The sequence below is a fragment of the Aotus nancymaae genome, unplaced genomic scaffold (genome assembly GCF_030222135.1).
Source record: "Aotus nancymaae isolate 86718 unplaced genomic scaffold, 86718_ANA_hifiasm-v0.15.2.pri h1tg000040l, whole genome shotgun sequence".
NCBI classification, from domain to species: Eukaryota; Metazoa; Chordata; class Mammalia; order Primates; family Aotidae; genus Aotus; species Aotus nancymaae.
The window spans coordinates 61,294,698-61,307,335 of NW_026988454.1; the positions used below are offsets into that span (position 1 = coordinate 61,294,698).

The window sequence follows — 12,638 nt, forward strand, 5'->3', positions numbered from 1 at the left end:
TACGTGAGGTTGATTGGAGTCTCTGCAAAACCAGTCACTACAGGGGTTTTTGGAATCAATGAAAGGTGGGGCAAAGAGAATCTGATATAGGGCACAAGAGTTACCAGACACATCCCCCAATCTTACCATGTTATGGGGACAGTAAATTTACATTAACATAATTACCAGAATCTTGCTGCCTCCAAGCTCCAGCTGGCTCACTTCCGAGCTCTAGGACTTTGCACAGACTTCCTTCCCCAAGTATTGAATAAGTCCCTAGAGGGTGCCTAATAAAAGCTCTGATGGTGCCCCTGACTACAAAATTCCTGGCTTCTGCTATACTGCCAATTCCCCATCTGACTGCAGAGCCGGCATGCTTTTCCTCAGGAGTTCGGCATTCTCTTGCAAAGTGGAGAGAAAGTCATGCTTCTGGAGAATTGCTTGGACCTATGGGACATTATAGAACTTAATGAGCCTGCATTTTCCATGCATAAGCCTGGTGAACCCAGTCACCATGCATCCCTGGGGTGCTCGTGTGCCTCTAGGACAGTTGGGGGAAATGGTTCCTGTGCCAGCTGCCATGCTATAGTCAGAACCCACCTCTGCTCAGGAGCTCAGGCTCTGAAGTGCATTGTGGCTGGCGTGGCTGGTTTTTCATAACTTTCCTTTATGGTTAACTTCATTTTAGGGGGTATGAGTGTGTGTTTGCAAGCACACTGGTTTCTTTTCCCCTCTCATTCTTCTTTATTTTCTTTCCTTCCCCACCCTGCCAAGTCTCCCAGATATGTCTCAAATATCTAATTCTCAGCCAGGGATATGGCTTGAGATTTTTCCCAGGATTCTCTTTTGTCCTTATGTACATTATGAGGGCAAATAGATTCTTGGATGGGATTTGGATATTGCCAAATTCCACACGCCAGAGACATACATATCTTGGCTCTGGTCCAGCTGGGATCTAATCTGTATCACAAGTTATATACCTTATCTCTACTATCCTAAGGACTCTATTGATCATTCCACAGATCAAGCTGAAGAAAATCTTTATGAATATATATAGTTGACCTTGAAACAACATGGGGGTAAGGCACTGACCTCCCAAGCAGTAGGAAATCTACGTATAACTTTAGACTCTGCAAACACATAACTACCAATAGTCTATAGTTGACTGGAAGACTTACTGATAATATAAACAGTTAACATATATTTTATATGTTATATGTATTGTATGCTGTATTCTTATAATAAGATAAAGAAAAGAATGTTATTAAGAAAATCGCAAGGAAGAGAAAATATGTTTACTATTCATTAAGTGAAGTGGATCACCATAAAGGTCTTCATTCTTGTCACCTTCACTTTCAGTAGGCTGAGGAGGAGGAGGAAAAGGAAGAGTTGGTCTTGGTGTCTCAGGAGTGGCAGAGGCTGAAGAAAATCCAATATAAATGGACCCATGAGGTTAAAACCCATGTTGTTCAAGGGTCTACTGCATTTAATTTAGAACAGAACAATCTTTTCTTCTACATGCCGATGATCCAAATTCAAAGAAAAAAAAGAACGTGTATTTTACCTTAAACATTAATAGGCTTAAGTTAGGTGAACCACCTTAAGTGTGTATCAGCCAGCCTTGGCTATACCTTTGTGATCTGATGGATAGGGGAAAATAATAAGACTTTAATATTCCTACTTTGCTGCTGGAGAATTTGAGGCAAGGGAGGTTTTGGACATAGCCTTGCTCAGTGGTTCTCAAACTAAATCTTGCATCAGAATCACTTGGAGCACTTGTTAAAACAGATTACTGGGCCCCACTCCTATATATTCTGATTCTTTAGGCCTGAGGCTGGGCCTAAGAATTTTCATTTCAAATAAGTTCCCTGGTAATATTGTCACTGCTGGTCCAAACACTGCACTTTGACAACCACTGGCCTAATAAATAACAGTAGCTTCAGCTTGAGATCAGATGACTATTTTGGTTTCTTTCTTCCACGCTAGATAGAGCTTGTTTCATGGCCACTTTCTCTAGTAAAGTTGGAGCTTAATAAAGCTGATCATTTTCAACTAGATTTTAATTGTGTACTTTTGGCATTAATAGATAAAAGACCAGAAAGCAGGTAGTGCATCCAAATCCAAACTGGAAGAAAGTATTTTTTCAAGAACTCTTAGTGCTGTATATCAGGATTTGGCAAATTATGGTCCATGGGCCAGATGTGGCCCACCATTTTTGCAAATAAAGTTTTATTGGAACACAGCCACGCACATTCACTTGTATTGTGGATGGTAGGTTTGTGCTACAACATGAGAGTTAAGTAGTTGCAAGCAGCAGAGGCTGTATGACTAGTAAAGTCTAAATATTTACTAAAATATAAAATATTTACTTCACAGAAAACATTTGCTGACCCCTGGTCTATATATGTCTTTCTGAGCAACTCTTGGCTGATTTAGGGAAGTTTACTCTTGAAACCCAGCAGTAAGCAACATCAGTTTACATTAGCAGATATGAAACTCAGATCCTAACACTTTCTTCCTCTCTCCCTCAATCCGTCTCCCCCAACATGGAAAGTGGCCCAATAAGTGAAATGAAACTTGGCCTGATCAGCGATATTTAGAAAGTGGAAGGTGAAAGTGTTGACATCTGCTTGTATTTTGTAGCTCCAGCTTCTCTGGAAGCCTGTGACATGGTGAGAGTGTTCTGCTCAGCTAGCCATCTCACATTTTGTGGAAGACTGTCCGGCGTAATCTGACCTTGGTTTGACTTATGTCTATGAAGATGTGCAGTTTGACAAAAGATCTACGTCCCTTTTTATGTAGTGGCTTCCTAGGCGAACTCTTCCTTCTTTGACTTTTGACAATTTCAGCAAGTCTGAGTGTCTGTTGTATATTCAGTATCTGTATGTACACATTAATGAACACATATGTGCATTTTGGGGCATATGTTTAAGTTGTGGTAAAACACACATAACATAAAAATTACTGTCTTAACCATTTTAAATGTACAGCTCAGTAGTGTGGTAAGCCTTGTTGTGCAACAGATTTCCAAAACTTTTTCATCTTGCAAACTGAAACTCTATAACCATTGAACAACTAACCCCCCATTCCCTCTTTCCTCTGGCCCCTGCCGGTCATCATTCTATTTTCTGTCTCTATGAATTTGATTACTCTACTTACCTATATAAGAAGAGTTGTATAGTATGTGTCTTTTTGTGAGTGGCTTATTTCACTTATATAATGTTCTCCAGGTTCATTCATGATCTAGCACGAGAATTTCCTTGCTTTTAAAAGCTGAATGATATTCCGTAGTATCATATGTATATATCACATTTTGTTTATCCATTCACCTGCTGGGTTGTTTCCACCTTTTGGCTATTGTGAACCATGCTACTATGAGCCTGGGTGTACAAATATCTGTTGCATCCCTGCTTTCAATTCTTTTGTGTACCATACCCACAAGTGGAATTGCTGGGTCATATGTTAATTCTAGTTTTAATTTTTTGAAGAAGGGCGTGTGTGTGTGTTTAGATGGAGTCTCAATCTGTTGCCATGTTAGAGTGCAGTGGTGCAATCTCAGCTCATCGCAACCTCTGCCTCCTGAGTTCAAGCAATTCTCCTGCTTCAGCCTCTGGAGTAGCTGGAACTACAGGTGTATGCCACCATGCCCAGCTAATTTTTGTTTTTTCAGTAGAGGTAGGGTTTCACTATGTTGTCCAGGATGGTCTCAATTTTCTGACCTTGTGATCCACCTGCCTCAGCCTCCCAGAGTGTTGGGATTACAAGCGTGAGCCACTGCACCTGGCCCATATGTGTGTTGTAATCAGGTATGCCCATCTTGACCTTTTTGCCTCTTACCTCCTTCCCGATTTTATCTTCCCCTCTGTAGTTGGTTCAGATTCCCACAGAAGCTGATGCCAAGACAGGATTAAAAGTGCAAGACAGGATTAAACGTATTTAGTGGGGGGAACGCCGGTGGAGGATAAAATGAGGAAGCAGGAATAGGCGGGAAAGGCTTCACACTGCAAAGCAGATCTAACTGGAGGAAAGAAAGAGGATTGTGTAGAAAATCTCAGACTTTAGGGCAATTCTAATTAAACTGCAGGTAGGTAGATGGAGGGTGCTTGAGCTAAAAGTTGGAGGAGTTCTGTGTTTCTCAGGAAGGGGTCAGTGGTAGTATTGCCATCACTGGTGGGGTGGCTGAGGAAACGTGCCCTCTGCAGAGATCTGAGTGGCCGCTTTCATAGCCACCATGCCCTTATAGCTCTGCATCTTGCCACTGAAGATGTAATTTTTTTTTTAAACAGAAAGAGCGCAGGGCATATTCTGGCAATGTCACATGTGTGGTGGAGTAAACACTATAATGTCAAATGGGGTTGGGGGGCAGGGCACCTTAAATGACCTGGCCTTTGTTCTGCAATGAAAGGTAAGCCATGGGAGGTCTGTAAGCAGAATAATATGGTTGTTTTTCTGTTTTAAAATGCACCACTCAGATCTGTGTGCAGAGGACACATTTCCCCAGCTGCGCCACCAAGGATGGCAATATTAGCACTGAGCCATTCCTGAGAAACATAGAACTCCTCCAACTTCTAGCTCAAGCACCTACCTGCAAATTTATTACAATTGCACTAAAGTCTAAGACTTCCTACACAATGTGGCACTGATCACAATTTGCTCAGATGGTTCCTTTTTTCTTACATGCCCTTCCTCTCTTAGCCACCCATGGAAATCCAACTTTCTTTTAAACTATTTTATTACAAAACCATAATTGAAATTAGCAGCTCCCTCCTTGAAAGTACAATTTATTTAGAAAACGGTATTTGGAAGTATTCACTGTATACTATGAAAAATGCAAAGATGAATCAGATTTGAATTCTGTTTCAAAGGATTAACTGTTAATAGGAAAGGCAATATCTCACAAATACTATATTAAAAGGAGAAAGTAAGAAAAGCCATAAGCTGGGTACAGAGAAAGTGCGCACAGTGGGAATTTGAAAGAGAGAAAGCTGATCTTCATATCAGAGAAATCCACTATAAGATGTAGGCCTTCAAGATTCATTAGGATCTGGGAGTGAGGAAATGAAGGGAGGAGGAAATGCCAGATTAAAAACGTAACAGGGGCACAGGCATGAATTTTGAAAGAACAGCCTTGGCTGGGCATGGTGGCTCATGCCTGTTATCCTAGCACTTTGGGAGGCTGAAGTCGGCAGATCATTTGAGCCCAGGAGTTTGAGACAAGCCTGGGCAAAATAGTAAAAGCCTACCTCTACTAAAAATTAGCTAGGTGTGGTGGCATGCGCTTGTAGTCCCAGCTGCTTGGGAGGCTGAGGTAGGAGGATCGCTTGAACCTAGGAGGTCGAGGCTGCAGTGAGCCAAGATGGCACCACTCCTTTTTTCTTTTTCTTTATCTTTTGAGACTCTGTCTCAAAAGAAAATCATGGAATAAAAACAAGTTTTTAGGGCAGGCGCGGTGGCTCACACCTGTAATTCCAGCACTTTGGGAGTCTGAGGCAGGTGGATCATGAGGTCCGGAATTCAAGACCAGCCTGGCAAAGACGGTGAAACCCTGTCTCTACAAAGAAAATTAGTTGGGCGCAGTGGTGCCTGTAATCCCAGCTACTTCGGAGACTGAAGCAGGAGAATTGCTTGAACTTGGGAGGCGGAGGGTGCAGTGAGCCGAGATCGCGCCAGTGCACCCCAGCCTGGGTGACAGAGTGAGACTCCGTCTGGAAAATCAATAACAACAACCACCACCAAGTTGTTACTTGTTTTTATTGGTTTTCAAGTCAATTGGTTTCTAATTCTTGGCTTTCTACAAAATTGTAGAATTTTTACTGTTATTACTATAACAAAACGTCTTTCATTTCCTCTATTTAGGTGACTAAAACTACTTTCTCGGTGTTTCCCTCCATAAAAATGGAAACTTGGGAAAAGAATTGATTCTGAAAATGGCTACAGTTTAGCACTAAGGAATATCAAATTATAAATATAGTAAGTCAATATCATCAATAAGTTCTTGGAAACTGCTACGTTAGTGAGATGATGTATAGGAAACCATTTTTACCATAGGCTAATTGATATGAACAAGAGTTAAGTTCCTATGGCATATTTCTGGTCACATAAATGTCACCAAACTTCTAAATAAAGACACACTTCTTTTACTAAACATTAAAATAAGTGTGAGCTATACATACATTTTTAAAAGACGACTAAAACCAAGTAAGATAATTAATTATCAGTTTATTACAGTTCAGGGTCACAGGTAGCTGGAGTCTGTCTGGACAGCTGGGGGTGCCAGATGGGAATTGTCCTTGGACAGGACACCATTCCATCGCGGGACGAATTCACACTCACACCCCCATTGGGACCATGTAGACATGCCACTTCACCCAACATGCACATCTTTGAAGTGTGAGAGAAAACCCACAAAGACCTGGGGAGAACATGCAAACTCCACACAGATGGCAGCCCAACCCGGGAACCAATTTTTTTTTTGACATTATAACAAAACAATGCTCAAGGAAACAGCTTTATTCAAGGACCTGCTATACCTGAACTAATTGGATGAAAAACATGCCACTGAATTTGTTAAGAGATTCATTTCTTGAAAGCTTGTTTGGAGTTTCTTGCAGGGGAGCACAGCTGCTCCTATACCCCTGACCAAAGACCCACCCTTCTCTATCAGAGATGGTCGTCGTTTTCGACCCAGCGTGCAGCTTGGGGAGGGACACACTTGGAGCAGTGAGGGAGGAAGGGGACACCCACCTAGCCAGCCAGATCACCGTCACAACCAGGAGATTCATTTCTAATACAACATATTTTATATACTTAATAATTATTTATGAGATTTTAAATACGTTTATGTGATGTTGATTAACTGTACATTTGAAATAAATGTAATGGTAACTCCTACAAGAATATTTTTTAACACTTAACACATTATGGCCACATGATAATTTAAAAAATTCCTCTCTTCCTCTTCCTCACTTTTATATATACAATGTATATGAAAATAAGTGTAGAAGGGAAATATATATATATACACAAATGTATAGCAGGAACAGATATATAAAGATAAACATATAAATATAAGCATATATAGAGAGTTGCAAAAGCATAATTAGATGATCAAAAGACTTTGAAGCCAAAAAATATATAAGAATAACATTCTTGAGTAGCTGTTACACCGGAAAGACGGCGGAGCAAGAGCAAAGAAAAATCCCTTTGGTTCCAGAAAATCTCCTGAAAAAGAGAAAGGCTTATCAAGCCCTCAAACCCACTCAGGCAAAGCAGGCACTTTTGGCAAAGAAGGAGCAGAGAAAAGGAAAAGGGCCCAGGTTTAAGCGATTGGAATCATTCCTACGTGATTCCTGGCGGCAGACGCGTGACAAGGTCCGTGTCAGACGACTAGAAGTGAAGCCTCACGCCTTGGAATTGCCAGATAAACATTCTTTGGCCTTTGTCGTACGCATTGAAAGGATTGATGGGATGAGTTTAATGGTGCAGAGAACCATTGCAAGACTTCGCCTGAAGAAAATTTTTAGTGGTGTCTTTGTAAAAGTCACTCCCCAGAACCTAAAAATGCTGCGCATAGTGGAACCTTATGTGACCTGGGGATTTCCAAATCTGAAGTCTGTCCGGGAACTCATTTTGAAACGCGGATAAGCCAGGGTCAAGAATAAGACCATCCCTCTGACAGACAACACTGTGATTGAGGAGCACCTGGGGAAGTTTGGTGTCATTTGCTTGGAAGACCTCATTCATGAAATTGCCTTCCTGGGGAAGCATTTCCAGGAGATCTCATGGTTCTTGCACCCTTTCCACCTCTCAGTGGCCCGTCATGCTACCAAAAATAGAGTGGGCTTCCTCAAGGAGATGGGCACACCTGGCTCTCGGGGTGAATGCATCAATCAGCTCATCTGCCAGCTGAACTAGAACCAGGTGCCAAATTGCAATAAAATTTTATCAACAAAGTGGAAGCATGTGTTTTTGGGTTTGGAGAATTTGTATCAAGTATCTTCAGAGAAGATTATTTCCTGCTTTATCTTTCAAAACTGGAAAGGAGGGGTCAAAGAAAAGACAGTAGCTGGCCAGGCACGGTGGCTCATGCCTGTAATCCCAGTACTTTGGGAGGCTGAAGAGGGCGGATCACCTAAGGTCGGGAGTTCGAGACCAGCCTGACCAACATGGCGAAACCCTGACTCTACTGAAAATACAAAAATTAGCGGGGCATGGTGGCCCATACTTGTAATCCCAGCTACTCAGAAGGCTGAGGCAGGAGAATCGCTTGAACCTGGGAGGCAGAGGTTGCGGTGAGCCGAGATCATGCCATTGCACTCTAGCCTAGGCAACGAGCGAAATTGTCTCAAAAGAAAAAAGAAAAGAAAAAAACAGTAGCTTATGTTCATGGCAGGCACCTCTCATCACAATCCAGTTCCAAGGAAAAATTCCAGCGTTTTCTACATTGGCTGCTGCCTCATCTGAAATCAGCACATTCCATGGAGGAAGGAGTCCTGCTTTGCCGCATCTCTTATCCTAGGGTTTAATGTTGGTAATTGAGTAACTCTAGCATTTGTACAAGGCTCCCTAAGACTCCTGCAGCAGTGGACAAGCCCAGGGACATAATTGAATCTGGTGATTCCTGGGGCCTTGTGAGAAAGACTTGAAATACACATAGGAGGAAAGGTACAAAAATAAATGTTTACTTGTCTCTGTTCTGGAAAAAAAAAAAAAAAAAAAAGAATAACATTCTCTACATGATAAGTATGGTGGTATATGAGTTTAAGGAGAAAATGAAATAATGTACTCAGGGTACCCTCAGATAAAGAAGGAAGACCCCATGATTTTCAAAGACTAGACTAGAAGCTTGAGGTTGCGGGGAGGAGGTTTCTAGAGAAGGTTAACCTCAAGAAGAATGGTGGGTTTGGGAAGAGACAGGCTATGAGTGTGACATCTAGGGTGTGGGAGCCGCCATTCTTGTCTCAGCTCTCAGTTTCCTCCTGAGTTTTCAGTAGGCAAAATTGCCTCTGTCCGATAACCACCTCTCCACTACTTTTCTCTTCCCTTCTTTCACTCCCCCTGCCCCCTGTATGACAAAATAGGCAAAATGAGTACATCAGAGGGTGAGCTGGAGAAGAAGAACCATAGTTGGGGATTGTGGAAAGTCTCCTTTAGGTGGGAAGAGGAGGGTAGTGAGGATAATGAGAAAAATGATTACAAAGAAGAAGCCGTATAATTTTTCCCCTTTTGACTTTAAGTCCTAAGATGGGCAGGGCTGGAGGTCTGGGTGACTCTTGATTGGAGGGAGGAGCCTGGGAGGACTGCAGTTCTAACCTCAGACAAGGCAACTGGTGCAGCTGTTGAGCTGAAGTTTTCTGTGAAAAAGGCAGCTGAAGTCACAGAAAGTGATCTGGACTCAGAATCAGAAGTGGATTCAGTTCATATCAGCCACTTTTTGTGTGACCTTGGAAAGAGCAACTAGACTTTTCATGCCCAGTTCCTTCCTTCCCTCCTTCCCTCCCTCCCTCCCTCCCTCTCTCCCTCCCTCCCTCTCTCCCTCCCTCCCTCCCTCTCTCCCTCCCTCCCTCCTTCCTTCCCTCCCTCCCTCCCTCTCTCCCTCCCTCCTTCCTTCCTTTCTTTCTCTCTTTCGAGACAAAATTTTGCTCTTGTTGCCCAGGCTGGAGTGCAATGGTGCGATGCATGGCTTAATGCAACCTCCACCTCTCAGGATTCAAGCAATTCTCCTGCCTTAGCCTCCTGAGTAGCTGGGATTAAAGGCATGCACCACCACACCTGGCTAATTTTGTATTTTTAGTAGAAATGGGGTTTCTCCACATTGGTCAGGCTGGTCTCGATCTCTTGACCTCATGATCCGCCCGTCCTGGCCTCCCAAAGTGCTGAGATTACAGGCGCGAGCCACTGTGCCTGGCCCAGTTTCTTTATTTGTAAAGGAAACAATTGAATAAAGTGATCTGTAGATTTTCTCCCTGCTTTAAAAGGACTATTTAGAAGTGATGAAAATTGAAGATAGTTGACAAAAGCCCAGTAACTTTTGCTTTTCTCATCATTCTAAGAGAGAAAAATTAAAGTGAACTTTCCAGTTCGTTGTTAAAAAAAAAAAGAAAGAAAGAAAAGAAAAAGGCATCTTTTCTCTTTGAGAAACACCAACATTACTCTGCCCCGTAATAGTCGCCTGGGTAGAATTTTCCATCTTAGCACAAAACAGCTCAGCTCAACCTGGTTTCAACTAATCGCTTCTCTGTATTCCCCTAATTTAACAAGGGGAACTGGAAGAGTCAGACAGTGTGTGGGAAGACTGAAGAAAATAAGGAAGGTATGGAAGCTACTAGAGATGGAGCTAAGTTAAACATTCTGGCAAATTGTCACGGTGTATTGCTCGTGCTGAATGGTTAAGCAGTTGGGAAGGTAGTTAAGAAAACGGCTCTAAATGCTTCATCTAATTGCAAGCAGCTGTCGATTAGTGGAGCTTGACCAACTGTTTTTAATTCCACTCAGTGGTGATGAAGAGAATGAGACTTTTAAGGGAAGCTGGCAGGGGCTGTGTATACGCATGGAGTTGCTTACACTTTTCCTGGAGGTCATAGAGCGCAGTAACTACTAAGAGATGTTCTCTGAAACCATCGCAGGCTTTCATGATAACGACTTTCCTCAATTTTACCAGCATTTGTTGGGCTTTTGGCAGGAGGCAAACTTCTCCGTTATCCAAATTCTGGAATGATTTTAGGGAGTGATTCATTCCCAATCGCGAGCGACTGGAGGTCTTGTGCCAATTCAGAAGCAGCTGTTCCGTGGGGGCAGTAAATCTAGAATGAGAGCTAGTAATGCCATTTTAGAGTCTTCTTCCTAGGAACATTTCATCTCATTTTTTTTTTTTTGAATTGGAAAATAGAAGAAAGTGCAAACATTTTAACTGGTTTCCTGTAATTGAAAAACATGCTACTGATTATCTAAAGTTGAGGGTTTTCTGGAAGATAAAGTTTTAGGCTAGTTTAATCAGGTCTGAAACCTTACTTGATGGAATGACTCTTTATTTCTATGTTTTCTTGTTCCTAACAAGATTAGTAATCTTTCCTAATATTTTATTTGCTTTCATTTCTCCTCATAGATTCTAAAAGTTATTTTAATATTTCTGCATTACAAAATGAAGAAACCATCAACTTGACTAAAAGCAAGGCTTCTATGAAACCAGGAAGTCCTTGTCATTCTAACAGTAGCTGCCTAACTAGAAATATGTAGAAGAAGAAATTGACAGCAATTCTCAGGGAGAAGGGTGCTAGATTTCTTCGATGCCAATTACCATCCATTTTATATCCTGAATTTCAGTGCACTGTAAGAGAAAGTAAATTTCCTATGTATATTTGTAAGATTTATCAACAAGGATCTTTTTCACAGTATTGTTGATAATAGCACAAAATCAGAAATATCCTAGGCCAGGCACAGTGGTGCATGCGTGTAGTCCGAGCACTTTGGGAAGCTGAGGCAGAAGGATCACTTGAAACTAGGAGCTCAAGACCAGCCTGGACAACATAGCAAGACCCCATTTCTACAAAAACAAAAAAAGTTAGCCAGGTGTGGTGGCACACACCTGTGGTCCCAGCTACTCGGGAGGCTGGGAGGAGAGAGGATTGCTTGAACCCAGGAGTTCAGGAGTTTAAGGCAGCAGTGAGCCATGATGGTACCACTGCATTCCAGCCTGGGCGATAGAGTGAGACATCTCAAAAAAATAGCAAAAAAGAAAAAAGAAATATCCTAAATGTTCCTAACTGGCATTAGCTAAACAGTTTATGGTGTTTGTATGGTCTGATATTTTGCAGATATAGAAAATGTGGAAGAATATATAAATGACATAGGAAAATGATCATGTACTGGATGAAAAGTCAGGATCAAAACAAGTCATTTAAATAGAGATCTCTATCTACGTGTCTAGATCTAGATACAGATATAATTTTAATTGTGTGTGTATATGAAAAACTGAAGTTAAATAGAAACAGTGGTGGGATTACAGGTGACTTTTATTTTACTTTTTGTGTTTTTTTCTGCATTTTCCTCTAAAGAACATATATTACCTTTACAATTAGGAAAAAGACCCTTCTTTTACACTTAATTTCCCAACATGCCAATTTTTATATCATAAAAGATTTTATTTCTTGCCAGGATGAAGCTAAGGGGGAGATTCATGTCTAAGCAAAGGAGAAAAAAAATCAAGAGGACAGAACTCAATAAACACCTAATTTTGTTTCTGATCTTGTGCCCGTTTGAAGCGCTCACACTTGTTTTGACTCAGCTAGATAAGTCAGCTCCGCTTAAACAGTCACAATTTCCACCAGCTGTTTTGTATGTTTGAGGTTATGTTTTTGTTTTAGTGAACTTCACCGCCTATCTCTTGAGCTAGCTTAGGAACAATTGCAAAGGAAGTCTTTGAGGCAAACTCAGAGGAAAGCTGCTAATCTTACGACATCCACAAGGATTTGAACAGGCAGCTCCATTTGTGCTGTTTCTGTTTTTCTTCTAGGGCAGGTCTCAATGGCAGAAAGAAGGACACTTCTCAGGTCCAGTTGTTGCATGAAGTGTCCCTGACCACGGCTGTGCTCAAGGAGTCTCACAGATTCCTCAGGAGGCAACAAGACGTTTTTCAACGAAGATGTGACAAACCCATGCCG

At 41.7% G+C, this 12,638-nt stretch overlaps 1 pseudogene; it reads left to right on the forward strand.

Annotated features, from left to right (window-relative positions):
- The first annotated feature begins 6,256 nt into the window (after positions 1–6,256).
- Positions 6,257–7,893, forward strand: LOC105707408 (large ribosomal subunit protein uL30-like 1; annotated as a pseudogene).
- Positions 7,894–12,638: the final 4,745 nt, after the last annotated feature.